This window comes from Engraulis encrasicolus, chromosome 7, assembly GCF_034702125.1.
Source record: "Engraulis encrasicolus isolate BLACKSEA-1 chromosome 7, IST_EnEncr_1.0, whole genome shotgun sequence".
NCBI lineage: Eukaryota > Metazoa > Chordata > Actinopteri > Clupeiformes > Engraulidae > Engraulis > Engraulis encrasicolus.
Genome location: NC_085863.1, coordinates 20,297,876 through 20,307,875, shown reverse-complemented (window position 1 = coordinate 20,307,875; position 10,000 = coordinate 20,297,876). Strand labels below are relative to the sequence as shown.

Below are 10,000 nucleotides of genomic sequence, written 5' to 3'. Positions count from 1 at the left end.
ATGGACGTGTGTAGGGCAAATTGTGCAGTGTTAATTCAAGACTTAGAGAGTAGAACTCATCTCTATTCTACTCTGGTTCTACTGTTTAAATGTATAATAAACACATAAAACTACTGTAGATTACAATGTAATGATGATTATGATACTGCTATGTATCATCATAGGGCAGGGGTCAGGAACATATGGCTCTAGAGCCACATGCAGCTCTTTTGGGAACTGTATATGGCTCATACTTATCTAGGGTTGCCAACCATCCCTTGAAATATGGAATCGTCCTGTATTTGTAAATAAAAGTACAGGTTCCATATTGTCTGGTGTCACGCCAAACCAGTTCCTATGGCACTAGGTCAGGAAATAAAATTATCTTAAATATTCCTACAGTGCGTACTGAATTAGGTAAGACTTCTTTTAGTTCATATGCCCCACATGTTTGGAATAACCTCCAAAACACATTAAGCTTGGCATCTGTGCCCTCTGTAGAGAGTTTTAAAAATCTTTTAAAAACAACTTTAGTAGAGGAGTGTCACTGCTTTTAAACTCAGTTTTACAGAGGTTTTGTGTGTGTGTGTGTGTGTTTTTATGTCAGATTTTATTAGTTTGTTAGTTCTTACTGTTTAGTCCTTGATGTTCTTACTTGTTGGTCTTGTCCAGTGTCTATTTTGTTTGCCCCTATGTCTGATATGTCTTTTATCCTTACGTGTGCTTTTAAATTTTTTTTAAAAAAAATCTGTTTTTTTTATGTCATAATATGCATGTGCCTCCACTGTCTTAATGCCGTCTTGGCCAGGACTCCCTGGAAGAAGAGGTTTCTACCTCAATGGGACCTTCCTGGTGAAATAAAGGTCAAATAAAATAAAAAAATAAATATTGAGTTGAAACAGGACAAGGGAGGTTAAAAAGTGTTAAAATGCAGGAAATTACATCTAAGAAATACTAAATTCTCCCAGACCCTTGCCATAATGAAGTTGACAGTGAGTTGGCAACCCTATACTTACCTGTTATCAATAAAAGTAATAACTAGACAGTACACTCTAAAATTGTTGGGCTTAATTGAAATACATGCTTTATTCAGTGTTTGTTTTTTTAAATAGTATGGCTCTCATGAATTTTTTTTTTTTTTTAATTTGCCATTTATGGCTCTCTCTCCACCAAAAGGGTTCCTGACCCCTGTCATAGGGCCTTGCTTAAAATTGTCTTCATGATACAATTTAAATTTGGACACTGTTTCTTATTCAGTATTGTTCAGGTAGCCTACTGTATATGTTTTGAGCTTACTGTGACTTTTTGCACTGTGCCCTAATGCATTGTATCTCTCACAAAACTGCCCAATCCCTGGCAAGCGATTGATCGTGTATGTGTACTGTTATAGTTTATTGACTGATTGCACATTATTGTTTTTGTTTATTGACTGATCATGTATTATACTCTACAGGTCTGCCGTAATGTAAAGTGATATTTAAATAGTGCAGTGATGTATATGAAGTAATTTATACCGCCTGTTGTGCTGTGAAAACATTTAGCCGATTGTTCAGAATAAGGACATCACATATGAACACATATACGGAACAATCTTTGCTGTGGCATTTGTTTTTGCATGCTAACAGAGACACAAAACAAGTTTGGTTCTCTGTTCCTTTTTTTATTGATTTGAATTTACATGGCAACCCTATCATTAAAAATGGAGTCAGAACATCCATAGATTTGGAGACATTTTTGCAAACTCTGGGAGAGATCATAGCTTTGTATATTCCATGTGCAACGCCCTGTATATAGACACAATGACAAACCAGGATGTCATGGACCAAAAAGGCTACAGTGTTTAAAGTTATTTCAAAATTATCATCTATATCATAATATCCTAAGATGTGATCCAAATCAATCCAAATACAAGTGAACAACATGAGGTGTATTGACAGTAGGGCATTTTTGGCAACACAGACTTGTATAAATGACTCAATAAGTCTAGTAAGTTACAGAGTATTTCAAAAAGGAAAACCTGCCGCGGATGGCGCTACTTGGGTAAAAACACCTGAGCATAGCGGCAGGCAACTTTAGGAATAATAAAAAGTATTATTCTTACACTTTAATTTCAAAGACAATATCAGCAATCAGGATATCCTTGAATCGTTAGTATCTTAAATTGTGCTTTTAGTGTACTTGTAGCCACTCTGGACCTCACACAATTAATCACACATTGGGAAAAAACAATATATACGTGTCAATGTCTGCGAACGGAACATATTGTAAATATTAAGTTTGACTTTTGAGTTTATTTATTTTTTTAACCACTCACACAATCAGTCTTCAAAATCAGTGTGAAAGCATTTGTCCCCTTGTAAACATGGATATACTAATCAAACCCCTTACATACAATTGAAATACAAATACAGTTTATAATCTTTTACAAGAGATATATACAGGTTGTTGTAAAAAGAAAATACAATGGCAGTGGAGCTCCTGTTGTTTTGACAATACGCGCTGTGTCAGTGTCATTAGTTAAGAGATAATAGTGTACACAGTATGCTAATCATGGGCGACCTTGGGTTCACCTTCACAGTAATTAGAATGCTGTGTGGAGGTGACTGGCAATAATAACACATTATACTAATGTGCAAGGCATGTTGGGTAGGACGCTGGTCCCCTCGTCACAATGAACAAAAGCTCGCATTGAGCAATAGGCCCAGCATGATCCATACAGTACTTCACCTTCTCTCTCAGTGTACCACAATGAGGTAAGCCTTGCATGACAAGCATGGCTAGCATGATTCACAAATCATCTTCCATCTCTCAATGTACAATGGTGCACATTGAGGTGGGGCTAGCCGGATTCACGAGTCATCTGCCTCCACTCAATGTACTAGTGCGCACATTGAGGTAGTCCTACAATGACTTGCATGGTTCACAAGTCATCTCCCTTCCCTCTTTGCTACTAATGCGCACATTGAGGTGGGGCTATCCTGGGGTCCGTATCTCGAAAGCGTCTTTGCTAACGACGGTAGCAACGTCCTTCGTAAGAGCGACTCAACTCTCTCTCGACAGCGACGCTCACCACTAAATCCAACGGAACAGTAAGACAGTCTCAAGACGGTCTTAAGACGGTTAGCAATGACAAGAATCGAGAAACGGACCCCTGACTAGCATGATACCTCACCAGGAATGTTGGTGCGGTGTAAGTAAAGGCAGTATGAATTATCTACTCCTCACGTTCTGGTGTCTGGGCTCCTTATATGTTGAGGGTGATAAACAGAAGCTTATCTTAATGTTGCTCCTCTCTCAGGTTAAATTACAGGAGCACATCACAGATCGTTACAGAAGTACATCTTAACGTTGCTTCTCTCATAGGAGTTACAGTAATCGGCTGAAGGGGAGGGCAGTGTTAAGCTGCTAACATGATGATGATGTCACCAGGTTGACGATATCACCATGACAACATCACCAGGGTGTTGCTTCATATCTCTGCTGCTATTGAAGTGGCTAAAAAACCTGTGATACACACCGGCATTTATTTGATAGAATATAATTATATTGGATAGTCCAGTAGATGGCTCATTAGACCAGCTACAGATAAGGAGACGGGAAACTAATCAGCAGCTGAAATTGATGGTGTCTAAGCAATTAATAGGCCTGAACCTAATGTAGTTGTTATCAAAACGAGACCTTTGAGAACCAGAGTGTAGTATGAGGAGCTTAAGATGATATATATTTAGCTACGTGAGGGGTTCGACAGGTAGAGACCACTGTGGTGTGTAAACGTCATGCTCTGAAGACACAGGAGACATGCTAACTACCTTAAGGACTCATAGCAGCTGCCTTTATCATTAGCCTCCTGCGCTAACACGGCTGCATCTTTGGCCCAATAGAGTACTGTAGGCCCTTTACAGTGCATTTTGCAGTGCTAATTCAGCACTTACAGAGTTGAATTTGACACCCTAAGTGTTGGTCCTACACTTAAATGTTGTAATTAACTCTAAGACAAAATGTATTAGGTGTCACTGCAGCTCCTCCTCATGTAGAACAAAGCTTGTTACTGAGATACAGAGTACAGCTACACGACTCCATGTCAGCCTCTCTCAGACTGCTTCAAAGACTAGCCCTCAGCAATAAACACTTTGTCAGCTCTTATGTTATGAGTGCACAAACACGTACGCACCTCAAGGAGAAGCTCTCTCTGTTTGGCAGTGTTGGTGTACCTTTGCCTAGCTCCGAACTCAGGGCTCCTCTTCTCTACTTCAAGAGTCAACAACAATTTGTCTCTTATCTCCTGGGCTGGGTGTCAGACAACTGGAATGATGTGAGGATTTGGTTTTGTTGTAAAATAGAACTTAACTTTTCATTTTCATTTATACTTAACATTTCATTTATACCTGTACAGAATATTGAGAAGTAGCACTTTCAATAATGCTTTAAAAAGAAATAATTCATTAATTTTAGTAATTACATAATGATACAAAATACTTACATCATGTATTATAAAATATTTATATATGATGGTCCAGGAATGCTATGCTATATTTTATTAAATATAACTGGGATAAATAAATAAATAGTATTTTGACAAAAGTGATTAAAGGCCAAAGAAGTGCGCTACTGTACTGTGTGTCAGAGTGACCTCTAATGGAATGATGACCTTCATCTGAACTCTACTAAGATTAAGGTTACTGTATGTGGAATGTCAACTGAAAATGCTGCAATTTATATGCAAAATCCAATCAAAACAAATCAAAGGAGAACAAATAAATAAATGGTGAAATGAACAAAGAAATGTATTAAATTAAATTATTTTGACACTTAAATGCAGACTGGTGTGTTAAACCGGAATGAAGAGGAAGCGTTGCGTTTGTCCGTTTGGATCCAGTGGCACCAATCTGCATTTCAGAACTTCATCATCTTCACTGACCCATACAGACATTTCACACCCAGAGCATTTTGACAATGCAAAGAGAAAGAAAACAAAAATTAAAAAATATTTCAATCGAACATAAGCATATAAACCTCTTCCTCGTACAGAATAATATAAGGTATACAACGAACTAGAATAATAACATAGAAACATGAACTTCGCAGCAGGCACGGTTATGATCTGAAATCTTTCTCTCTCTCTATCTCTTGTCTACTAAGGTATTCATGTGTTAACCAGCAATAAGGTGTTCCAGGGTTTGGAAGTAAGGAGGCGCTCCTGATTTTGATTTTTTTGATCAAACATTTATAAAGTAGTTCAGTCTTGTTTAGCTCGTGTTTGAAAAATTAGACAGCAAAAAAGGTTTTAAAAAAGTGGCAGCCCAAATAATAAAAAAATATATGAAAGACACAAAATGATTTATAAATGGACTACCCAAGTCACATATGGCACATACAGTACTATAACTGCGGCTCATTTCTTATTTTCCACAGACTTGTGTAACCATTGAATCATTTTGTGAGTTTCATATGATTTTCTCTTGTTTGTATGGGAGGTGGTTGGTGGACGTGTCCTGTCCTGTTCATGGTCTCTTGTTGATAGAGAAGAGCCAGCAGTAGATCATGTTGATATAGTTACTATACTATATTATAGTACATCACCGTACTATATTATAGTACAGCCAGCAGTAGATCGATAATGTTGAAGAAGGAGAACACGGTGATGTCGATCAGAAATTTATAAAGAAGTTCAGTCTTTGCTATGACAGCAAAAAAATATGGCCGACCAGACCCCACACGACTCGTTCCGTCTCGTCTGCGAGGGGGGCCTAGTTGATGTAGTACAGCCAGTAGATGATGTTAAAGAAGGAGAAGACGGTGGGGAAGAGCATCCGCGACCACTTGTCGATGGAGTTGACGTCGGCCAGGTTGGGGATCTTGACCTTGAGCTGGGAGGTGCTGCGACGTAAGCGGCCTTTGCGCTGGGCGAGGCTGAGGTGCCGCTCCAGGGAGTTGTGCGTGCCGTAGTGGTGGCGCCCCGTCATGCCGGACTTGCGGTACTGCAGCGTGGAGCTGTCGTAGCCCAGCATGGTGCCGCGCGGGTCCACGGGGTCGTAGGCGGACAGCATGGCGGTGCGGGGGTCGGTCAAGCTCAGGGTCAGCTCTGGGGAGCCCAGCTCACTCTTCATCTCCATAGGGGTCAGCAGGATGTTCTCATGCGAGTCCATCTGGGGGAATACACACAAACACACACACACACACATATATCAGAGACATACATACATACTGCACACGTGTATACACACACACACACATGCTCGCCCGCATTTACACACACACGCACGCACGCACGCACGCACACACACACACACACACACACACACACACACACACACACACACACACACACACACACACACACACACACACACACACACACACACACACACACACACACACACACACACACACACACACACACACACACACACACATGCTCTCTCTCTCTCTCTCTCTCTCTCTCTCTCTCTCTCTCTCATTGCATTCCAGAGAGCATATGGGAAGACACGGCTACAAAATATATTAGTGCTGAAGAGGTCTCAAGGGAATTCATCAGCAACTTCACACAACACTCACACACTCAACAGTAGAAAGCAGCATTATTCTCCTACTGTACGACTGGTGAATACCAAGTCTGCTCTCATGGATGTCCATCAGAACTCAACACACTCAACACTGACCAATACCACGTGTCAGTGGTGTAGTCTACCTTTTATGGTGGGTATACTGTATATTTGAGCATTTTTGAAGTGGGTATACTGTATATGTTTGTGTTATTCTACATAATGGATCAATCAATTTTAAGTGGGTATACTAAATATCCCTGAAATTTTGAAGTGGGTATACTCTGTATACCTGCGTTCTACATAGACTACGCCACTGCTACGTGTGCTGTAAATGCAAAGCATAAAGCAATTTTACCATTCTAGTAGCATGCTGTGAATTTTGACCACCTCTAACACATTCGTAGCCCCTTAATTCACGCCGTACCTCCTGTGGCACGCTGCAATAGACATTGAGAGTTAACAGTCTCTTGACATTGCACAGGGCCTTTGTTAATACGTTACGACTTGGTCATTGCCATTCTGGTAACAGCTAATTTATAAAGCCGTGTCTTAAGGGGTTAAATCAATATGTAACCATTTCATTTTAAAGTGCTATTTTATAAAATATGTGACCAATGATTTTTCATATTGGAAACATAACTTAAACTGGTATTGTATTATCTGAAGCAGGAAAAGCTTTTTACATCATGTCCTGTGAATAAAGCAAGATATGTGTGGCCTAACGGTCCAATATATTGGTTCAGTTGCAGCTGGACTGGATATTTCCAAACACCTTGAGAGAGAGAACATAGAAACTGAAAACGAACTGTAACATTTTAAAACGTCAGAACTTCCAGGAACTTTATTCATTGTGAATGTGTTCTTTGAGGTCTTTTATCTTGCCTCTGGTGGCTAAAGTCTGTGTTGGCAATAGCAACAGTAGTGTTGCTCATCGGTTCTGTTGTCTGGGGTCCTGAGAGATTAGCACTAGCCTTGAGAGTCTGTGTGTGTGTGTGTGTGTGTGTGTGTGTGTGTGTGTGTGTGTGTGTGTGTGTGTGTGTGTGTGTGTGTGTGTGTGTGTGTGTCTGTGTGTGTGTGTGTGTGTGTGTGTGTGTGTGTGTGTGTGTGTGTGTGTGTGTGTGTGTCTCTCTCTCTCTCTGTGTGTGTGTGTGTGTGTGTGTGTGGGTGTGGGTGTGGGTGTGGGTGCATGTGTGTGTGTTGCCCATGGTCCTGCCAGACCAATGCAAGCCTTGAATGCAGATGAAGTTTGCTCCCCAGATATACAGCACCAGGGCCAGGGCCAGGGCTAGCCTAGTCCTGACCATCCCATAATACTACCATTTCATTTAGTATTTATGGTCTGGAAGTTGTGTGATCTGACGCGATTGCAAGAAGCGGGAAGTTTGTACTCGGTTATGGTTTGAAATGATTGGACAGCTCTCACCCAATCGCCGACAGTTACTCAACAACAACATAGCGCAGACCAGAGCCATTGGCGCAGACGTTTTCGTCATCGTCACGAGCGTCCTCCCCCTTTCTCCCCCACGTGGGGCGCTTATTCGCTTATTGGCTGTTTTCTGATTAGATTAGATGGGGGGCGTTGCGATCAAAATCCCACCGATCTGGCACTCCACAGAAGAGCAAGGCCAGACTACCGTAGTGGAGCCAATCCTTTGGCCAGAGAAGACCCTCCTTGAGGGCTGGGTAAGTAGGGACTAGTTTTATTCTATTAGGAGTGAAAGACCTTTGGAAGCGGCCGTTGAAGGTAGTGTGACAGTAAGCCAATGAGTCTTAAAAAAAATTGCGCCAACGTAGTAAAAAGGGCCCACGTGTGCAAGTTGGCTATGTGTTTCAACCCTTTCGTAGGATCCGGTATCCGGTTCCGGATCCGGCAGGATCTTAAGCAGTGGATCCGGTATCCGGCAGGATCCTAAAAATCAGGATCCGGTGCATCTCTAATACACACACACACACACACACATGTTCGCACGCATATACACACACATGCACGCATGCACACACACACACACACACACACACACACACACACACACACACACACACACACACACACACACACACACACACACACACACACACACACACACACACACACACACACACACACACACACACAAACACACACACACACTCTCTCTCTCCCTCTCTCTCTCTCTCTCTCATTGCATTCCAGAGAGCACATGGGAAGACACGGCTACAAAATATATTAGTCCTGAAGAGTTACGTAGGATGGCTTGCGAGGCCAGGGCCAGGGCCAGAGAAGACCCTCCTTGAGGGCTGGGTGAGTAGGGACTAGTTTTATTTCTAAGGTAATCTGTAGCCTCGCTACTACACTCCTACATACCTAAAAGTTTATAGCAATCAACTGGTCAGTTGAGCACAACTAGCTGGAGTTTGATTTTAGTGCCAAAGGACCTCAAACATGAGTATTTGAACTCCTTCACATTATTATATCTACTTCCAAGGAAGGCACAGGCAAGTGTGTAGTTTCTATTCACAGAACAGCAGTGTCCTTCTGTATATTTCTGTCTACCCAGTCAAGGTAATTGGTGTACCTTGTTTTTCTGTCCCCCCAGCCACATAAATATATTGGTGTACCTTGTTTTTTCTGTTCCCCCTGCCCCAGTTGTGTACCTTGTTTTTCTGTTCCCCCAGCCCCAGGGCCGCGTCGTCCATGAATATTGGTTCCCACATGGTGTCATGGCCCCCCAGGTCCCTCTGCTTCATCCTGGGGTACAGAGCGTCGTCGCGCTGCACAATGTTCCCAACCAGCCACTGTAACACACAAACACAACGACAACAACGACTGTCACACCAGCAAGCATGCTCTTTGTTAAACACATGAGCATGCTCTTTGTTAAACACGTTTGGTAGCCCACAGGCCTGGGTGACAGAGCTTTGGAAGACCTTTTTTTTTTTTTTTAAAGCACTGATAATAATAAGAAGCTAAAAACACAGAAAAGAGAAGAGAGAGAAAACGAGAAACAACCTCAGGCTGCACCAAGGTGAACATAACAGTAAATCCTATTTGCATTCTAAGCAGAGTTAAGAGGGAACCAGGACTGCAGCACATAAGGACTGAGGGGGCCAACTAATCTTCCTGAATCCCCTTGCCTACAAAGGCAGTCTGCCGACCGCCAAAATCCCATGTACTGCATCATTAAATAAAAGGGAACAAAACAGACACACAAAGTTTGATTATATCCTTGTCTAGATCAAATTTCACTCTCTCTGTGGAAATCAAAACCTACCAATATTGCCTCCTCTGACTCAGTTGCCCTGATTTTGCGGAGAGTGCTGTATTTGAAAGGCTTGCCTGAGGGAGTGTTCACAATGCCGCTCTCTTTTGGACTCGAAAAGCCACGACTCGTCATTAGCATTCCACATGCTGAGGGTATAACATGCGCTTGCTAAAGGTGGAATAGTGACGTTGTTGTTGTTGTTGTTGTTGTTGTTGTTGTTGTTGTTGTTGTTGT

General features: G+C 41.8%; 1 pseudogene; it reads right to left on the bottom strand.

The window, feature by feature from the left end:
• Positions 1-5,726: 5,726 nt before the first annotated feature.
• The window catches only part of LOC134451737 (gamma-aminobutyric acid receptor subunit beta-2-like), a 118,872-nt pseudogene continuing 114,598 nt past the window's right edge, over positions 5,727-10,000 (bottom strand).